Source organism: Borostomias antarcticus, assembly GCF_949987555.1.
Source record: "Borostomias antarcticus genome assembly, chromosome: 4".
In the NCBI taxonomy this organism is placed as follows: domain Eukaryota; kingdom Metazoa; phylum Chordata; class Actinopteri; order Stomiiformes; family Stomiidae; genus Borostomias; species Borostomias antarcticus.
The window spans coordinates 34177831-34199268 of NC_140237.1; the positions used below are offsets into that span (position 1 = coordinate 34177831).

A 21438-nucleotide genomic window follows, 5' to 3' on the forward strand; every position below is an offset into this window, starting at 1 on the left:
CTAAATCGGTTATTGTTAGTGTTTTACACTTTGAATGTAGTATCTAGCTGGAAATAAATCAAGTAGGGACTGAAAGTAATCTCCCACTGACGACCAGTCATTATGAATCATACAGTTTAAGCAGTTGAATAGCTAAAACAATAACAATGTTTATCAACATGAGTGTAAAGCCATAATAAGCTTGTCACTCTGAGTACTAAGCTCTGAATGGAGTCTGGAGAGCATATCACCCAAAGACATCCATACCGGTCTAAATATGATGTGATCTCCTAAAACTAATCACCCAATGTACTGTATATCACATTACCACAATCCATTTTCCGAAGTAAAGCTCACGTTAAAAGATATTTGCGTTTTTAACGTGAGCTTTGCTTTGGAAAATTGAGTCCGGTAATGTGATATACGTTGGGTGACTAGTTTAAGGAGATCAAATCATATTTAGACCGGTATGGTCCTTTAAGTTGAGTCAAAATGGTTCTCATGCAAATATACAGGCAAGGCTCCCACTATTTGTGTATTTAAAGGGGAACAATGTCCATTTTGTTAAAAATAGATATTATTCTGGAGGCTTTATAACATGATGGAAGAAATACTGCAACCTGCTCACGTGCCCAGATTGTTCAGAGACGCCGGGAAACGGTGGCGGTGTAATCTAGGTAGGCTAGCACTTGCATAAACAATAATTACTGGAAGACGAGAGAAGTCAGTAAGGTATGACAGTTTCTCTGTCTTCTAAGTGATTATTGTTACCATGGAATAGTTTCAGAAAGTTACAGCATGTTTATTTAAATTGCAAAAGTAGTTGAAATTCGATACTCCATTCATTTCGGCATTGGGAGTCTGGGGCTGTTTACTTTGAAGACGCGGCCACCTACCGGTTTCCCGGCGTGTCTGAACAGTCTGGGCACGCGAGCAGGTTGCAGTATTTCTTCCATCATGTTTTATAGCGTCCTGAATAATATCTATTTTTAACAAATGGCCATTGTTCCCCTTTAGTTGTGAACTTTCACTCCGTTAAAGGTGATGTAGATAACATTTCATTTTTAACATGTAGTCGAATATTTTTTTAATTTAAAGAGTACCTCTACAGAGCTTTTAGAAAGGTGCTGAATAAAAGTATTAATCCCACTCCCAAAATATGTTTCGTTTTTTTTTTTTTTTTGTCAACATAATAATGTTATATCAGCTTTAATAAGCTTGTTGGCCTGAGTACTGTAGTTTAAAAGACAAGCAAGCAGTGATCAAAAGTGCATTTTGACCATAGACTTCTATTCATTTTTTTGCCTCTTTAAGCTGCCCATTAAAAGTATAAGTGTATAAGTGATATCTAAATAAAGTCATAGCAACAAAAAGCATGTAAAGCTGCACTGAATAAAGTTGAAATTATAATAGTTTGAAACAAGTGTCAAAAAGTAAGCGTACACACGCACACACACACACACACACACACACACACACACACACACACGCACACACACACACAGACACATAGTAATTACCACTGACCGCACTGTTTCACAATGTCTCTTTAATGTAAATAGGCACTGGGGTTATCTCATTGAATAACACTCATACATGGATGTTTGGCACTGGGACTTGCAAGTACCTGTAAAAAATACAATAAAAGCACTTGTACAGTATCGTACACTCCCTCATCCGAGTCCATAAAACATTCCAAACTGGCAGCTGAGGGGAGTGGGAGAGAGAGAGTCCATGTTCATTAAAAACAATTTCTTACTTAGAAGGCTGTCAGGTCAGTGGGAAACCCAGGGCGTATCCCAGGCACCATTTGCAGTTACAGCTTAGCTGGCATTCAATGTCAATTCCCCCAAGTTATTGAGTATAGGTGAGCAGCAGACGCTGACAGGTACAAGTTACTCCAGAGGCAGCCGTTAATTAGCGAGTCCAGGAGTAATGGGAGAGCTGAGCTCTGGCAGGGAGACACTGACGGAAGCCTTAGCTGGGTCACCTCTGAACATCTCTTCCTGCTAGACAGCGGATCTCAGGCCTACCTCCTAACTCAACCTACAGTGGAGGGAAGTGATGTCGGGATCGGAACGGGAACCTGTCAGGTCCAATGGATGTCAAGCGCGGCTTCTCTTCAGCATAGTGCATAGAATTTGCATGGTTTCATGAAAGCATTCAGACAGTGTAGCATTCCCTCCTTAATTTAAAAGGAATGTGGTGAGTCTATGGGCACCTGTAATGGGATATGATGTGTTTGTGTGTTTTGATTGGAGCCCGCGGGGAAAGAGACGTCTTGTAGAAAGGAGATGATGGACTCGTCTTGAGCTGAGCTCAGCTCTGACATTCTGCAGGGGACTGGGGAGTCTGTCTCCAGGCTGATGGATGGGTTCAGTGGGAATAGCAGCCAGATTCATCTCCATCTCACTGGCTGGCTGCCTTTTCTGAAACACACACACACACGCACACACACACACACACACACACAGAGACACACACGCAGGAAGATATTATTAGACTGGTAACAGGCAGGTTATCGCATTTGGGATTTGGAATTGTAGATGGTTGAGGATTACCAATATTTAAAACAGGTGAATATGATTTTCCCTGTGTAGACTATAATGGGTCTTGCATTAGTCTTAATCCATTGCAAGGAAAGTGTAAGATCCAAATATAGATGCCAGGAATATACAAATTTCCAGGGTGGGAGAATTTTTTTTTTTTTTGCCATTAACAGTGATTTTGCCATCATTGAAGGGACACTACAATATTACAAAAACATTATTGTTCAGCTTTATTACACTGCAACTTTCAAGTCATTCTCCATCTTTTTTTTTCTTTAGAGAGCCTCAGGTAACCCAGGAAACTTCTGATGCAGTCTGGTCCCTACAGCCCCCCCACTTCCCCCGCTAGCTAAGCCATAGCCAGTCTTCTCCGTGCATCATTAACACGTTGGAAAATTAGCTTGGACGGAATGTAATTATGTCACACATGAAGCCTTCACAGTTTGAGATTGAAAAAGCAATAGAGATGGCTATAAGGATAAGAGGTTCTGCTTAGATACATCGTTAGAGTCAATCATCCCTACCTGGATGCATACCAGGTCTAGAGTTCGACATGAACACATCCAACTGTCCGTCTAAAGATGGCCGTCTTAGTTTTTGTGTTTTAGTGAGAGAATACAAGAGCACAAATGCCGAAAATACAAAGTTTGAGTGAGAGTGATAATGTATGTTTCTGGGCGTTTGGCAGAACCTGCTCTGTGTCCCATAAAGTCTTTGGCTAATACTTGTCCAAACCTGCTATGCTTAAAAAGCTCTCTTTGATTCTGATGTGACTTGAGTAGCTGCAAGTGTGGACAGTGAACATGCGCTCACTCTGTAGTTGGCGGGACTTCTCATTCCTGTCATTTTAACAGCCCCCTCCTACCTTCAGGCCATGGTCAAACCCTATACCCCCTCCCGACCGCTATGCTCTGCTACATCAGGGCGACTGGCTGCCCCGTCACTCCGAGGCCCCTGCGGTCGATCGACACGGTCACGGCTCTTCTCTGTCCTGGCCCCGCAGTGGTGGAATGAGCTGCCCACTGACGTCAGGGCAGCAGAGTCGCTGCCCATCTTTCGTCGCAGGCTCAAAACTCACCTCTTCAAGAAGTACTACAACGATCCTCCCTCTTAAGCACCTATTGTATTTTAGATTGCTATTCTTGCACTTTGCCTTCAGCACTAGATTATGCTCTTAGTCACTTGTTTCAGAAAGGAGATGCACTTGTGAGTTCTGGCAAGTAGTAGTACATTGGCTATTCCTACGTTAAATGCAATTATTGTTAGTCGCTTTGGATAAAGGTGTCAGCTAAATGACTGTAATGTAATGTAACTTTGCCAGGGAAAGAGACGACCCCAAACTCTTAATCACTGACGGCCGCTCATTATAGCTTGTCCTCCAGCGCTGTCTCAGGAATATGAAGGACCCATACACAGAGAAATGAGAGAAAGTCTCACTAAAACCAAGCAGTCGGTAGGCTACCGTGTGAACGGCTAAGACAAGTCAATGGAGCACAGATGATTGGGTTCTCACATCTGAAATCCATCCAATTGTTTCTTAGGATAGGATCTCTGGTTTCAGACTGAGGGACAGCATATCCATATGTATTACAGGGCAGCAGCGCTCCATTTGAAAACTCACTTCTGTTCTCGCCAGCTCCCCCTCAGAGGGCAGCAGCACTGGCCTCCTAATCCATCACCTAAATGAACACAACACAATACTTTCACACCTGCACGCCCCGCTCGGATTCAAATCTACTTTCAGACTCCCTTGTGGAGATGCATGCTGCTTATCTCAAAGGGGAGGTCAGTCCGACTGGTTAAGTCCACGGCGACGGCGAAATAAAACACCTCAACCTTCTCGGAGACTTTTGACGTGATAGGTTTGGAGGTGGCTAGATTGTTTCTGGATAACTTAAAATGTCTGAAAAGCTATTCTCGGATGGGCACAGTTAACTTGATAGGATTGCGTGGGCAATCAAAACTTTAGGGGGAGCACTATCCAACGAGAACTCGCACATCAATAGGACAGCACCATTTGTCCTGTTAGCAGGTGGGGATTCAGGCTGATGGACACTTTCATTTACAGGCAGTCCAGAAGATTGCACACTAATTTGCTCCGGCTATAGGAGATTGTTCACTTAAAAGGTACAGCAGCACGCTGGCTTCATTCTAATGAAGCTCTCTAAATCCACCCTGCGCTCAGTTCTCCGCTCATTTGCATTGAAATGGAAGTGCCATATTTCATTCCCTTCCTTGGTAACCTCCTACTTATTTATATATTTGTAGAACATTCTACGGGAAACCACAGCCCTGCTGTCATGTGCCACTGACACAAACAACAACAGCAGGATAAATCGCCAGATCCAACTTCAGCTGAATATTTTCACGTTGAGAAGTTGATGTTTCAACTTCAAATTAACTCTGCAGATGTGGACAACAACCGTGAGGAAGTGTTTCTGGTGCTGATTCTGCAGCTGGAGCTGTTCTTCTTATAGGGGACTTCTATCACACACAGGAAGATTCTCCCACCCAGAAGAGGATTATCTACACTGTAACAGCAGCTCTACACAAGTATATAATGCAGTTTACACCTCTATTTCAGTAAGTGAGCGTTTAAATGCAGTCCCAGTGGGTAAGCTATACTACTGTATGATTATAGAGCAAACTACATTGAGAAATGCCTCATCTCAGCAGCCATGACACCCTTCTGTGCCCTCTAACTCCCCGGTCCAATAACAATACTGTATAAGGTTTCAGTGGGTCACGTGAGTTGTAGGAAGTCACACCATGCCACATCTCCACTGTCATCTCGGCCCAGCATAATGCATCACACAAATCTCATATACCTCTCCCCACTATTTCTGTTTCGCCCGCACCCCGCCCCAATCCTCTCCAGGCCCCCATGGTGTTAATTATAAGGCTCCTTTCCCCTGGAGCAAGCGCGGGGCTGTGGAAGCGCATTAATCTTGATTCCCCACTCCAGTACAAAGGCTCGTTTGAAGAGACCCCTGTAGTAAGCCCCACAGCCTGGGCGAATCAGAGCCAAGAGTCGGGGAGAGAGAGTCACGGATCGTTCAGCGTTCACATCGGGGGGGGGGGGGGGGGGGGACCCTGACGCGCTCGCTCCCCAGTCCCGTCCTCCGATGGCGTCGGGATCCGGATCACCATCGATATTTAAGCGCCGCGCGCTAAGACACGAGGAGTGGCCGCCGGCCGATGCCATCGCTGGGATTTATTGTCCGTCGTGTGATGGGCTATGGAAGTCACCGCCTTGTCAGAGGACCACTCAACCAGAGTTGAGTGATGGCCTACGCTGGACCTGCTGCAGACTACCGGCTCTGCTCTTACCCGGTTCCCTGTTCCGTGGCTGTCGGCTGCCTGCGGTACCGCGCTCGGTTCTCCAAGGTCGGACATGACGCTCCCTCGCCCGGACTGAACGCCCTTTAATACTTTGACATAATCATCGCTTATCAACCTTTAATAGAGACTTCTGCAGTTCTCCAACCACTTCGACAGTTTCACGAAGTAGGCTACCAATCTCATCACACACTAGACTCACACGCACACACAATCACACACACACACACACACACACAATCACGCACGCACACACACACACACACACACACAATCACGCAAGCACACACACACACACACACACACACACAATCACGCAAGCACACACACACACACACACACACACACACACACACACACACACACCTTGAAACTTGTCTGTGGATCTTGTGGTGGTGAATCAATTGCAGTGAATGATGAAGGCCAGTGATCCCACTGTGCTTCAGGCTGACTGTCCCCTCTCTCTCTCACCTTAGCTGTCATCCGCATCACTGCCCACAGACAGCACTCCAACAGACAGATATTTCTATCCGCCAAACCTAGCATCGTATCCTCAATTAACACCAGTCATTCAAGAGTTTCTACAGGAGACTGTGTTATGATATCCGTGGCAGGAGATGTTTTAGGCCTGGGTTAAATGAGCTCGCTTTGTTCGTTTTGATAACGATGACGCACGTTCGGCTATTATACGGTTAAATTATAACACAAGGTCATCTTACAGCCCAGAATGTGATTGTAGGATTGTAGGATTCGGGCGCTGGGCTGGAATGGCTTGGTCGAAATACTCTTGTCCGACCAAGATTCTATTAGTTGAGCAATGAAGCTTGTTAGATAAAAAAAATAGGCTATACTGTAGGCTATATAACATTAATAAAATAGACTACTTGTTTCCTGTATATATGGTTTATGTTATGTTAAGACTGATGACTGATTTGCTTCTATACATAGCCGCGGAACGTATTTTGAACAGTGTGCTGAAAAAAGGGTATAGTAACACTTAACAATAAGGTACACACAAAACGAGAGTTACTGAGTAGCTAATGACGAACCAATGATTAGTTAATGAGTCAAATGAAAAAATAGAGACCGGCACTCATACTAGGCTATATTAAATTGCCATTTTAATGGGCAGAAAGAGAGAACATTTCGGCATGGAGCCTTCGTCAGCAATCACATCATTGCTGACGAAGGCTCCACGCCGGTCTCTGTTTTTTCATTTGAACTTCACCACCGGGCACCTGGACACTGTTACTTATTCAGGAGTTGTGCGCTTTACCTCTTTTTCTAGTTAATGAGGCGGACATCATACATAGTTAACATGTAGTCCTTCATTGCCTCATCATTTCTTAATCCTTAGTTACTCTTTTGTGTACCTTATTGTAAAGTCAGACATTATACTGTACAGAGTAGTTACCAGGTAGTCCTTCATTACCTGATCATTACTTAATCATTAGGATTCTACGGAAGAGCATTAGGGCCAACAGCTGAGTTTTTTTTCAGAAATTCAGACTTTTTTCTCAGAAATTCAGACTTTAAAGTCAGAAATTCTGACTTTTTTTCTCAGAAATTCTGACTTTAATCTCAGAAGTTATTTCTGACTTTTTTCTCAGAAATTCTGACTTAAAAGTAAAAAATTCAGACTTTAAACTCAGAAGCTTAAAAAAATTATAAACTCAGTTGTTGGCCCTAATGCTCTTCCGTAGGATACAGAGTTACTCAGGACTCTTGAACTAATCATTCATTCCTCAATAACTATTATAGTAGCCTACAGTCTGTTCTCTAGTAACCCATCATTATCTACTATACCGTGATGGATTGAGAATTAATCAGTAACAAACTAATTAATAATTGGTTCTTCATTATTTACTCAGTAACTACTCATTGTTTGTGTACCTTATTGTAAAGTGTTACCAAAAAGTCCAAAGTCAAGCCCAATCTCTAAAATGCATGATGGTTGTGCAGCACTGTCAAATGTACTGTACGTCTATCTTTAATTCATTGTGTTGCTATTCTATTCGAATCAATTATGTTATTTTATTCTACTCTAATCTGTACGTATATTCTACTCTACTCTGTTCTGTTTTATGCATTATAATAGTCAAAACGCAATCTCCAAAGACAAATGCATTCTGCACTGTGCAGCATTATATAATTTAGACAAAGTGCAATCTCCAAATGTACACTAAAAGTCTGGCACACTCACATCTGAAGATGTTGAGTTTTTAGTTACAGGCTATCGAATTTTGCAAAGACTGGGGTCATGCAGGTCATTTGCATGAAGACTAAAAATCTCAGATAATATTACTTACTTATTAAATACTCACTAATATTACTGGAACTTCAAGATGAGAAAAACACAGATTTAAGACTTGGATTGCCACCTCAATAACCATCATCATCATCACCATCATCATAATAACAACAACCTATGCTGAATAACGAATAAGCCTACTAGTTGATTACTATGAAATAGAATCACAGGCAGTCCTAAATAAATACATTTGAAAAGGTAAGTTACACATTATTTTCATAAATAACTGTCAGGGTCTGTTTACAGCCGGCATGCGCAGTGTTGAGAACGGTGCTGCAATAATCGTGTCCATGGGAACTCCATCACTTCTGGAGACACCGATAAGGTGCTTGTGTAACCTGGAGGTGGTTCTCATCTGGAATGTGGTGTAGCCTGGAGGTGGTTCTCATCTGGAATGTGGTGTAGCCTGGAGGTGGTTCTCATCTGGAATGTAGTGTAACCTGGAGGTGGTTCTCTTGTGGATGTAGTGTAACCTGGAGGTGGTTCTCCTCTGGAATGTGGTGTAACCTGGAGGTGGTTCTCTTGTGGATGTGGTGTAACCTGGAGGTGGTTCTCTTGTGGATGTGATGTAACCTGGAGGTGGTTCTCATCTGGACGTGATGTAACCTGGAGGTGGTTCTCTTGTGGATGTGATGTAACCTGGAGGTGGTTCTCTTGTGGATGAAGTGTAACCTGGAGGTGGTTCTCTTGTGGATGTGGTGTAACCTGGAGGTGGTTCTCTTGTGGATGTGATGTAACCTGGAGGTGGTTCTCTTGTGGATGAAGTGTAACCTGGAGGTGGTTCTCTTGTGGATGTGGTGTAACCTGGAGGTGGTTCTCTTGTGGATGTGATGTAACCTGGAGGTGGTTCTCTTGTGGATGAAGTGTAACCTGGAGGTGGTTCTCTTGTGGATGTGGTGTAACCTGGAGGTGGTTCTCTTGTGGATGTGATGTAACCTGGAGGTGGTTCTCTTGTGGATGAAGTGTAACCTGGAGGTGGTTCTCTTGTGGATGTGGTGTAACCTGGAGGTGGTTCTCTTGTGGATGAAGTGTAACCTGGAGGTGGTTCTCTTGTGGATGTGGTGTAACCTGGAGGTGGTTCTCTTGTGGATGTGATGTAACCTGGAGGTGGTTCTCTTGTGGATGAAGTGTAACCTGGAGGTGGTTCTCTTGTGGATGTGGTGTAACCTGGAGGTGGTTCTCTTGTGGATGTGATGTAACCTGGAGGTGGTTCTCTTGTGGATGTGATGTAACCTGGAGGTGGTTCTCTTGTGGATGTGATGTAACCTGGAGGTGGTTCTCTTGTGGATGTGATGTAACCTGGAGGTGGTTCTCTTGTGGACGTGGTGTAGCCTGGAGGTGGTTCTCATCTGGACGTGGTGTAGCCTGGAGGTGGTTCTCTTGTGGATGTGATGTAACCTGGAGGTGGTTCTCTTGTGGATGTAGTGTAACCTGGAGGTGGTTCTCTTGTGGATGTAGTGTTACCTGGAGGTGGTTCTCATCTGGACGTGGTGTAACCTGGAGGTGGTTCTCATCTGGACGTGGTGTAACCTGGAGGTGGTTCTCATCTGGATGTGGTGTAGCCTGGAGGTGGTTCTCATCTGGACGTGGTGTAACCTGGAGGTGGTTCTCTTGTGGATGTGGTGTAGCCTGGAGGTGGTTCTCATCTGGATGTGGTGTAACCTGGAGGTGGTTCTCATCTGGATGTGGTGTAACCTGGAGGTGGTTCTCTTGTGGATGTGGTGTAGCCTGGAGGTGGTTCTCTTGTGGATGTGATGTAACCTGGAGGTGGTTCTCTTGTGGATGTGATGTAACCTGGAGGTGGTTCTCTTGTGGATGTAGTGTAACCTGGAGGTGGTTCTCTTGTGGATGTGATGTAACCTGGAGGTGGTTCTCTTGTGGATGTAGTGTAGCCTGGAGGTGGTTCTCTTGTGGATGAAGTGTAACCTGGAGTTGGTTCTCTTGTGGATGAAGTGTAACCTGGAGGTGGTTCTCTTGTGGATGTGGTGTAACCTGGAGGTGGTTCTCATCTGGACGTGGTGTAGCCTGGAGGTGGTTCTCTTGTGGATGTGGTGTAACCTGGAGGTGGTTCTCATCTGGACGTGGTGTAACCTGGAGGCGGTTCTCTTGTGGATGTGGTGTAACCTGGAGGTGGTTCTCTTGTGGATGTGGTGTAACCTGGAGGTGGTTCTCATCTGGACGTGGTGTAACCTGGAGGTGGTTCTCTTGTGGATGTAGTGTAACCTGGAGGTGGTTCTCATCTGGCCTTAGGGCGTCGGGTCGAACAGCCCAGTCGGTTGCACCCTCCTCGCTCCGCTTGACTATCCAGACTCGAATCGAAGCTCGTTCATATAAACAGTGAAATATTGACTTTACATGTAGGCTGAGGAAATTGATCCTTCCTTCCCAGATATTCTGGAACCATGCTATAGCTACAGTATGTTTTCTGAGGCGACATTTCATTGCCCTTGATTTCATATGAATCCTTCTTCGGTTGTTTCATCCCAGCTCCCTCTTCACACTAAGCAATCTCTCACTACGGTTCGGAAGCACTAAGCCCAGCTTGTCAACACACCGAGACGTACATCTTCAAGCTCCCGCGGTCCTTTCATCCTCTCAAACGTATGTTCCCACACAGCTTCATAGTAGGTGTTAACGCACTTCTAAAAGGCATTTAAGAGGCATCTTCCTCCATAGCCGGCATGCTTACGTCTATTCCCACTTGGGTAGGCTATCTGCTTTCTATAGGTTACTGCTGGGATTCTCCTGATGTGGGGAATATTATGTTGTGGATATAGTAGGCGTATTATATCCTCTCCTCTGGTTACATGTCTTTGAAGACAATAATTATGGTAATTCATTTAGAGAAACATTGTGTCATACAAAATCAGTCAACATTTGTTAATTGTGTGTGTTTGTGTGTGTGTGTGTGTGTGTCTTTGTGTTTCAAGACCAAGGCCTATAGCGTGTGTCTGAGAGACCTGTGTGAGAGATTTAGACATCATTTGGCCAATGAGAGAAACGCAGGGAGTGATGAATGCTTGGGAGGATGGTCTCTCCATGTCATTCTGTGGGAGGACGGTCTCTCCATGTCATTCTATAGGAGGACGGTCTCTCCATGTCATTCTGTGAGAGGACGGTCTCTCCATGTCATTCAGTGGGAGGATGGTCTCTCCATGTCATTCTGGGAGAGGATGGTCTCTCTATGTCATTCTGTGGGAGGATGGTCTCTCCATGTCATTCTGTGGGAGGATGGTCTCTCCATGTCATTCTATGGGAGGACGGTCTCTCTATGTCATTCAGTGGGAGGATGGTCTCTCCATGTCATTCAGTGGGAGGATGGTCTCTCTATGTCATTCTGTGGGAGGACGGTCTCTCCATGTCATTCAGTGGGAGGATGGTCTCTCTATGTCATTCTGTGGGAGGATGGTCTCTCCATGTCATTCTATAGGAGGACGGTCTCTCCATGTCATTCTGTGGGAGGATGGTCTCTCCATGTCATTCTGTGAGAGGATGGTCTCTCTTTGTCATTCTGTGAGAGGAGGGTCTCTCCATGTCATTCTGTGGGAGGATGGTCTCTCCATGTCATTCTGTGGGAGGATGGTCTCTCCATGTCATTCTATGGGAGGATGGTCTCTCCATGTCATTCTATGGGAGGATGGTCTCTCCATGTCATTCTGTGAGAGGATGGTCTCTCCATGTCATTCTGTGAGAGGATGGTCTCTCCATGTCATTCTGTGGGAGGATGGTCTCTCTATGTCATTCTGTGAGAGGATGGTCTCTCCATGTCATTCTATGGGAGGATGGTCTCTCCATGTCATTCTGTGAGAGGAGGGTCTCTCCATGTCATTCTATGGGAGGACGGTCTCTCTTTGTCATTCAGTGGGAGGACGGTCTCTCTTTGTCATTCTATAGGAGGACGGTCTCTCTATGTCATTCTGTGAGAGGAGGGTCTCTCTTTGTCATTCTGTGGGAGGATGGTCTCTCCATGTCATTCAGTGGGAGGAAGGTCTCTCCATGTCATTCTATAGGAGGACGGTCTCTCCATGCCTGGGCGGCTAGGGTCTTCTTGGGCAGGGACCCAGAGCGAGGGGTGTTAAGCGGTGGTGACGAGCCCCACCAGAGGTGCGGACGCCGGCGTGTTGACTGCTCGCTTCGCCACGCCGGGCGGATCAACAGCCCTCAGGGCTCATGCATCACCTGAGAGACGCCGTACGTGGCGCCCGAACGCGGCCCACCGCAAAGCCTCGCACCCCCCAGGCAAGTGTACGTGCCTGTGTGTGTGTGTGTGTGTGTGTGTGTGTGTGTGTGTGTGTGTGTGTGTGTGCGTGCGTCGCCGTCACCGCGGATCACACAAACGCTGTCTCATCTGCAGTATGAGTAATCTATGGTAGCTAATTGAGCCCAGAGGCAGTTGGTTTCAATGGGGCCCCCCTGTATTTTTCCAGCAAAACAGAGAAAGAGAGAAAAAGAGGGAGAGAGAGAGAGAAAAAGAGGGAGAGAGAGAGAGAGAGAAAGAGAGAGAGAGAGAAAGAGAGAGAGAGCTCTCGGGACAACAGGAGGCTGCTCGCTGACGAGAGGCAATCAGAGCAGAACTCCTGCCGTGTTCATTAGCTGTCATTGATCAGTGATTCAGCCCCGTGCACCTCCTGCCACTGCCGAGATATTACCACTTTCTTGTCATAAAAATCATTATTAAGGTTAAAAAAAAAAAAAAAGTGTAGCCAGCATTTTCTTCCGTTCTATTTTTTTTTTTCCCACTGCATTATTTTGATGTGCGTGGGCCCTTGCCAAGCCTCCGCACTTACAACATAGTGCATATGTGACAGAGTTTGCCGAGCAGCGGACGTGTTCGCCCAACATCAGCGAGACTCGGGTGTTTGCACATTTTCTTCTGGGCTTTCCTGAGCGGTCGTCACAGCGAAACCACGGGAGGCCGTGTTCGGCGGCGCCGCGGGGCGTCTGGGTCGTAAACGGGCGAGACGGAGCCATGCATAATGCAGAGGCGCCGCCGCGAGAGGCTCTGAGAGCGAGGCTCCGAGAGCGAGACTGTTCTCGGGGACGGCGCACGAGCGCACCTCCTGGGACGGCGCCCGGCGCTTAAGTGTCCTGTCTGACATCATCAACGTCACGGCCCCGGGGCGGGAGGCGGTGGAGGGGGTCACCCCGGCACCTAGTCGTCCCGCCGCCCCCCCCCCCCCCGCGGTGCCTGGTCTCCAGCGGCCCCCCGGCCGGACCTCCCTGTCCCTCACGCACGTGCCCCCAAGGTCGGCGCCTCGGTGCGGGGAGAGCGTACGGGGTGCGGCCTTTTAAAAACGCTCCCAGAATGGTTTTCCATTTTCCATATCGCACTTCTTATCTCCCGCTTATTCATAAAGAAAGAGCTCCTCAAAGTGATGTTCTTTCTGGGTTTCCATAACACGCGACAGAAGAAGCCCCTTAGCCAGCTCGCTGTAAAACAGAACAATGAATGAGATATATTGTACGAGTGACAGCCCAGAGTTTAAGTGGATATATATATATGGGGGAATTAAATAATATTTCACTTTTAAAAACTCTGTAAGGAAAGTGGCAGAAGGGACCATTATCTAACACTAATTGTACCTATAGGGCCTGTCCTTGAAGATACAGTATATTAATATCTAGCTCTCTCGTTTGAATTCATTCCTAGTCCTCGGCTCAGCTAGGTAAATGACTAGGACATATCTGTCTCTCGCCAGTTCACAGGATTCTCTCTCTACTCAGTGTGCCTGGCCTCGACAACGCGTTGCCTTGGCTTCTCATTATTACCTCTGGAAGATACCGTGCGTCTGTCTGTTCTTCTGCTCCAGGGGATCCCTTGAAACCCGTTACGTTAGGCCGATATAGAGCTCGGAGGTATGGCGGACGGATGTCTAGTCGTGTCACCGCGCGCACTTCCAAGCTAGGCAGGCCGTGACTGCTCTGAGGGGAACGAGAGGAGCGCCGGCACCGCATTGTTCACTGCTTGGGAATGTACGCCTATATCCAGATCCCTCGGCCCCCTGCTGATTCACCAGCCATGGCAACCCAACTCAGCCCGTCAGGGGCGAGCTGCCTGGCGGTGTACTGAGCTCTCTAAGGCCGGCTGTTCACAGTACAAATACAAAGTACAGGGAAACATAAATCACCTATAAACATATACATCAATAAAGCAAAAGGTTTATGAAAACAAAATGCCCTATGACACTAAAACAAGATAATCAGATGCGCTGGCTTCCATTATCTAATAAGATATGCGGCACTCGACTCAGCATAAACGAGCTGATCGATATTAGAAAAAAATATAATAATAAAAAGAGAAGGGCGAAAAAAACGGGGACACAAATATTACAGGAATTGATCGGGGGTGATTCAGCAGGAAGGGCTTTGGGTTTACAGCGTATTGGCCGGCATTAGCAGTGACGGTGAAGGTCAGGGGACACCGTGGTTATGACAAATAACCTGCCTGCGACTCTGGGGGGCCTGGGGACTTTATTTGGGGGGTAGTTAATGAAAGTGACTCCCTCCACCCTCCATCATGGTTTACCCTCCATTCATACTGGGAGCTTTACGACTGGAGCCAATCGCAGCTCGATAAAAAACGCGCCACAACTGCCCATAGACCTGCTAAAGAGATATCCGTATTAGTGTAACATTGGCTGCACCCTTTGCTTTCGGTTCTGACTGTAAGAGAAAGCGCAGCGTAGCAAAACGACGCGGGTGTACGTGACGCAGTCGTGTCACCGCGACGAGCTGCTCCCATTCTGCCATCGTCACGACGACGTTTGTGTCACGTCGCAAATTGATGGAGGGCCGCTAGAAAATAGATGTTCCAGGGAAAAGCTGTGATGACTGAAATTTCCTTGGCCTTGTCCTCCTGTTGGTTACAGCAGACGTCCAAAATAGCAACCGTGTTCCCTAACCCAAACTGGGCTTTTTTTTTTTGCCTTGTTCAGCTGTCCTTGTGGAGGCGCACTCGAGGCCTGGCGGGTGAGCTGGTGCCTGACGAAGCCTCGCCACGCTCGACCAACCCTGGAGCCAGCTCAAAACACAGCAATCCAGGGGCCACAGGGGCCCGGGAATGACAACAGCCTCCATCACCGGGAGATAGATGATGCTTTCCCCTGTCCGCCTGTCTGCTACTGCATTACTGCTGCTGTCCACGCTCCGGGTCACCCTCTCTACACTGCTTTCTGAGCACGCACACACAGACACGCACACACACAAACACACACAGAACACAGCACACCGTGAACTCTATGTCACATGTGCCCCATGGGATGCTGTAGTGGTGCATTGTAGGTTACTGAGACCGGCGGGCTGAGCCGGTGAGAATTTTCGACAGGAACAAACAGGATTTATGCATTTGAATTCCTCTTCTCTGATCGTCCATCGCCTCTGATCATGTCTCTGTTCCCTGTTCCCCACGTAAAGGAATCGCCCTGAGAGAAACGCCAGTGAGAGGGACGAGCGTACGGTATAAATAGAGCAGGGGTGTCAAACTCTGGCCCTCGGGCCAAATTTGGCCCGCAGTGTAATTATATTTGGCCCGCGAGGCAATACCAAATGACTACGAGAGCTGGCCCGCCAGTATTATACAGCGCATCCACCGATAATACTACAAATCCCATAAAGCTCTGCGGTTGTTTTGGCGCGTCAATCAAGACAGGACCCAGAAACGCCCTCTCTTCTGTGACAGTAGTCATAGCAATCTCATACTACACCTGTAACCGTGTTACCCCTTCTTAAAAATGGCGAAAAGAAAGGCAGAAAACAGAAGCTTTACGTTATGTAACGTCTCACTGTGATAGAGACACCTGTGTTGACCTAGCCGGCCGCTGTGTTTGCTCTGTTCCTGTTCATTCAATCCTGCCTGGCTGTCTGTCTGGCTGTCTGTCTGCATGCCGGCTGTCTGTCTGTCTGCCTGGCTGTACGACAGTCAGGGTTTTACAAGCTTCTCTACTGAGCAGATGGAGCACCAACACTTGTGTCTGAGGGCGTATTCACATATGTTAGTGCACACCATTGATGCGCACCAAAAGCGAAAGTGATGTGCATATTCAATGTTAAAGCAAAACTTGTTTGGGTCCATATTAAAATTTTCATTTGTTCAATGTTGGCCCGCGACTTTGTTCAAGTTTAAAATTTTGGCCCACTGTGTATTTGAGTTTGACACCCCTGAAATAGAGAGACGTGTTGAGAGACATACAGTAGGAGACCAATCAACAGCTGGCGTACTGTACGCACCAGGCACTGGAACATGCGGATGATTCCCCATGAAATTCGTGGGTTCTTGTGTCAGTTCAACATTTAATTAGGCTTTAAGGGGAGTTACAGGGGAGAGGGGCGTCCAAGAATACTTTTAATGGCATGGCAGCAAAGGAAAATGTGTCATGGTAACCAAGGACTGAGTGATTTTGAAGATCTAAACGTCAAGACATCCCTAAACTCCTGACTATCCTTTGCAGAATTAACGCAGCCCAACCTCGTTACAAAAGCAGTTACCCACAGTCTTTCAAGATCCTGGATCCTCCAGAGCACATACACACACACACACACACACACGCGCACACACACACACACACACACACACACACACACACACACACACACACACTCACACTCACACTCACACGCGCACACACACACACACACACACACACACAGGTGCATGCAAACACAAACACACTCACACAGGTGTGCACACGCACACACACACACACACAGAAACACAGGCGCATAGAAACAAAACAATAATTTCACATCATGCTTACCTGTATTCGTTTGGCTTTTGCTTGTAAGAGGTGTCAGGGCTGGAAGGAAGAAACAGACGCAGATAAACTCAGGGAAGTCACAGAACATAGTGTGAAGCCTAAAGCACAGGGTAGCGTGCCCCTTGTGTAAAGTGTGTCTTAGAAGCGTGCGACCTAACGAGCCCTAGAAGCGTGCGACCTAACGAGCCCTAGAAGCGTGCGACCTAACGAGCCCTAGAAGCGTGCGACCTAACGAGTCTCCCTAATGAGAGGGCGAATGTATGAACGAGATCACAATCAGCGTCCCTCCCTTTAGCCCCCACCCCCCCTCGCTCCGTCCCCATGCAGCAACCTTGCCTGGGTTAACAGGAAGTGGGGGGGCACAGCGCTTTATTTAATTAGCCACTGCAGCTGAGTGCTCAGGTGGAACTGTGGCGCGCCCCGGAACACAATAGGGGGAGTCGGTTCAGGGAGATGGATCGGTAAACCCCCCCCCCCCCCCCCCCGGGACCCGGGTCGCGTGTCCTCGGCGGATGACGTCCACCTCAGTGGGTGCCCCACCCCCGCGCCCCCACCGCACCCCCCCCCTAACCTCCTGGGTTCTCTGCCCGTGCCTCTGTACCCGTGTCCCTGGCTCCCCTCTAAGACACGTCACACGAGCTTTCATGCAATTACTATCTCTAATATTCTAATCAGGCGGACGTGACCAGCATGCAGGCCTGATGTTGTGATGCAGAGAGGGAGGGAGAGAGAGAGAGATAGAGAGAGAGAGAGAGGGAGAGAGAGAGAGAGAGGGAGAGAGAGAGGGAGAGAGAGAGAGAGAGAGAGGGAGAGAGAGAGAGAGATAGAGAGAGAGAGGGAGAGAGAAAGAGTGGGCACCAGTTTGACTGCTTTCATTAGATTTGACAACGCTCGTTATTCCACATGATTTAGGAGGCGCCATTTCTCCGCTATCTCTTTGCGTGTGACAATGATCTGCTGGCCTTCTCTTCACGGACTAGCAGATAACCTCCGAGAGGACGCCGAACCCCGCGCGGTCTGGGCCCGGTCTGTACACACGGCGCGTGCCGTGATGAATAGTTCGACGGCGAGCGAGCAGAACTTCCGCGCGCACACTATTAAACTGTAGCCGCCTCACTGGCCATCCGACGTGCGGAGATCACTAAAATGGAATACGCCACATTATCTACAGTACGCCCAGGAAAAAAAACACGGAAGAAGGACACGGTTCGGGGGTAAAATGTAAACACTCCACCGGAGTGGATGCGATTCACGCGCCGATAAAAGGCGATCGAAGGAGAGGTAGCGGTCTGAGGTGATGCAGTAGCTAACGCCGCCGCTACTCTTGCTATGCTCGGCTTCTGACACGGGAAACGACGTCCCCCGGGGGCGCGGTTTGATTTTGTCGGAGTAAACACAAACCGGAGGAGGAAAGCGTCAGCATGCGCCGCGGCGTGGCGCCCGAACGAGCGGGCACGGCGTCCTGGGCGACCGAGCCGTGTAGCCGAACGCTAAGCCCCAGCGCAGCGCGGGGACCGTTTTTCTAATTAGCGCTCCTGGAGGTGTCCTGTGGCCCATATTCGCTAATGAAGGTATAAGTGCTGGATTTACATATCACAGGAATGCGTAGTGCAGCAGTGTGCGTGACCCCCGGGGCGGAGCACCGCTGGTTCCCTGGCAGCCCGGTTCTGTGTGAAGACCGGCCCGGAGGAAGGAAGGACCTTCAGTCCCCCCCCGTCCCCTCCGTCTCCTTGATTACGGGAGCCCTTTTCGGAATGAGTTGACTTTCAGAATCTGCGACCTGTGACGACAGTCGCTTGTGGTTGACCTCTCTCTTTTTTTTTTCTCTCTCTCTCTTTCTCTCTCTCCTCTCTCTCTCCTCTCTCTCTCCTCTCTCTCTCCTCTCTCTCTCTCTCTCTCTCTCTCTCTCTCCTCTCTCTCTCTCTCTCGGCAGAGTCGCTTTTTTCAGGAGGGGGAGAAAATTCACTGATTACTGTCGAGAGGAGCTCATTGGCGCGGGGCCGCGCGCGACGCCATGACACCCCGTGGCCAGACAGGAGGGGAATGGCTTTATTATCCGGGGCTGGGAGAGGGTCATAACACCGGGGGGGCGCGTCTCTCGCTTCACCTCTGTGCTTCCGTTTAAAGGCTAGCGAGCTATAAGAGGATAGTAGTATTCCATACCCTTGGGGGGGGACAGGACTTCTAGTCCCCTAGTGGATGTTTGCCAATCACCCCCACCTGATACTCTTAGCGGCCCCCCGGACGCCGGCGCTTCATCGAGCGCGCCGACCAAAAGAGAATATGATAAACTATCAACGCAGAGGTGCCTTTGAGTGGAGAACAGCTGCCCTTGTTGTTGTCTGTGTGCAGTGTCACCTTTATTATTCCCCCTTAAAACCAACAACACATTTAGGGCGATGAGCTATCGAGCCCGGAGGCTTTAATACGATCCGACCGATCGTCATCCATCCTTCGGCGTCGGCCTTGGCGCGGAGGAGATGGCTGACAGCCGGGGGAGTCTCTCCCATGTTATAAGCATTATGGAGCATGACATTAGCTAGTCCCCCCCCCCCACCCCCCGCCGCCACTGCCGCCGCCACCCCCACCTTGGCAGGACCTTGACGCTACGAGCGTAAAGAGGGGTTAATTCGCTCTCTCACAGCGCGGCGCCTATTTTCGCATCTCCCTCCCACCTTTTCTGGGGGGCGTTTCGAATTGCTCTTTTCTGACCGCGCTTCCGCGGTGAAAGAACTGGGTCGCGGCGAGCTCCGCCGGCGGCCCCCGTTGCTAGGGCCTTGAGTAGCCTCCCCGGGGCCGGCGAGGCTGGGGGAGGAGGAGGGGGAGGAGGAGGAGGAGGAGGCGATGGGGACAGGGACGGGGACGGGGTCCCTGGGCTCTCAGATTACCACGCCGCTCTCAGATTACAAAACTCATTTCGGAGGGGGAGTCAGGAGGCGAGGATTGCGGTTGGGAGCACGTGTGTGTGTGTGTGTGTGTGTGTGTGTGTGTGTGTGTGTGTGTGTGTGTGTGTGTGTGTGTGTGTGTGTGTGTGTGTGTGTGTGTGTGGAAGGGGAGCAAGGTGCAAGACTGGGGGTTATAGGCTCTGCCGGCTGCAAGCGAATTCTGGATTTCAGGCTTGCTGTTTGCTAAACATTGCCCCTGTTAGCTCTGCGTCCCAGGCAGGGGGGGGGGGGGGGGGGGGGGAGGGGGTCCAGTTGAGATACACAGCTATCACCAGCTATTGTTCCAATCAGGCTGGAGGGGAGCGGCCGACGCTCGTCCGGACAGCTCATTAAGATAACACACACAAACAGCTCCCCCATCCACCAGGATTTAGGAAAGTGGGCTCCGTTTCAGCTCCGTTTCGGCTCCGTTCTCCGCCGCAGGAACCAGTCCCTTTGTCGGCCGCGATCGGAGCCAGATGGCAAAACAAAGCCTCTGTCTGGAGTGTTTAAGGGGGCCGTCCAAGGCGACAGGGCCAATAGCTGCCCTGCCTACCTTCAACCCCCCCCCTCCCCCCGTCCGGCTGGCACAGGTGTGTGTGGCGTGAGGGCGAGGTGTGTGTGTGTGTGTGTGTGTGTGTGTGTGTGTGTATAAGGTTGTGTGCAGTCCAGCGTTCTGCTCTCCTCCCCTGCCACTGGCCACAGAGATAAATTTGAAACATTCATGAGACGAGCTTTAAAGGGGTGAGATGTGGTGTGTGTGTGTGTGTGGGGGGGGGGGGGGGGGGGGGAGGGGGGGTCATTGTCTCTCTCCCTCCTTTCGGCTTATTAAAATCACACAGAATTAACTTTCCCGTTTCACGGAGAGGCTTCGTAATTCAATCATACCAAAGAAGGAGTCGAATGAATAACTGAAATGACATTAAGGTTTGGGGGAGCGCCGGTCAGGAGCTCCGGTCAGGAGTGCCGTCGACGCCGCGGCCTTGGCGGCGAGGAGAACTTGCCCTGCTTAATCGCTTAATTAATTCGGGGACTCATGAAAAGAAATACTAAGCGAAATATTATAACGCGGCAGCAGGAAAAGTACGGGTGACAGCAGTATTCTATTAAGATGGCGGAACCGCGAAGCAGCGAAAGTCGTTCCTCCGCAATCCATATCTTGTTTGCGATGCGAGCGTTGGAATTCAAATGAGAGTGGGTTTGCATTAAGAATGATTGCGTGTGTATGGGGCTGGTGAGGGATGGGTAGTTGGCCCTCGTAGTGAACGTTGGATCCGATGCGCTTTGGCTGACCTGTTTTTGACTCCGCCTCCTCCAGCTCCTTGGCCTCCTCAGCTGTGGGGAAAGAAACAGCCGTTAGACGAACGAACTGGAAACGAACTCACAGTGGACCCGTCCTCTGGCTTGCGCTGGGCGGTTCATTAAAGACTATGATGTGGTCAAGAGCCGGAGCTTCGCACCACAGCTGCCCCCCCCGAACCCTCATTCTGACAGTAATCACATTACACTCTGGTCACTGGCTCTCTGGTAACACACTGTCGACTGGGCCAGGCAGACACCGCCCACGGTGATGGCCGTCACGC

General features: G+C 48.8%; 1 long non-coding RNA gene across 1 annotated transcript; it reads right to left on the reverse strand.

Annotated features, from left to right (window-relative positions):
• Nucleotides 1–1587: 1587 nt before the first annotated feature.
• LOC311307996 lies at nt 1588–21193 on the reverse strand. The gene is made up of 3 exons (XR_014630405.1): nt 21149–21193; nt 16932–16970; nt 1588–2408 (listed from the first exon to the last, which is right to left on the reverse strand). It is a non-coding gene; the product is annotated as an uncharacterized lncRNA (long non-coding RNA).
• Between the last annotated feature and the right edge of the window lie 245 nt (nt 21194–21438).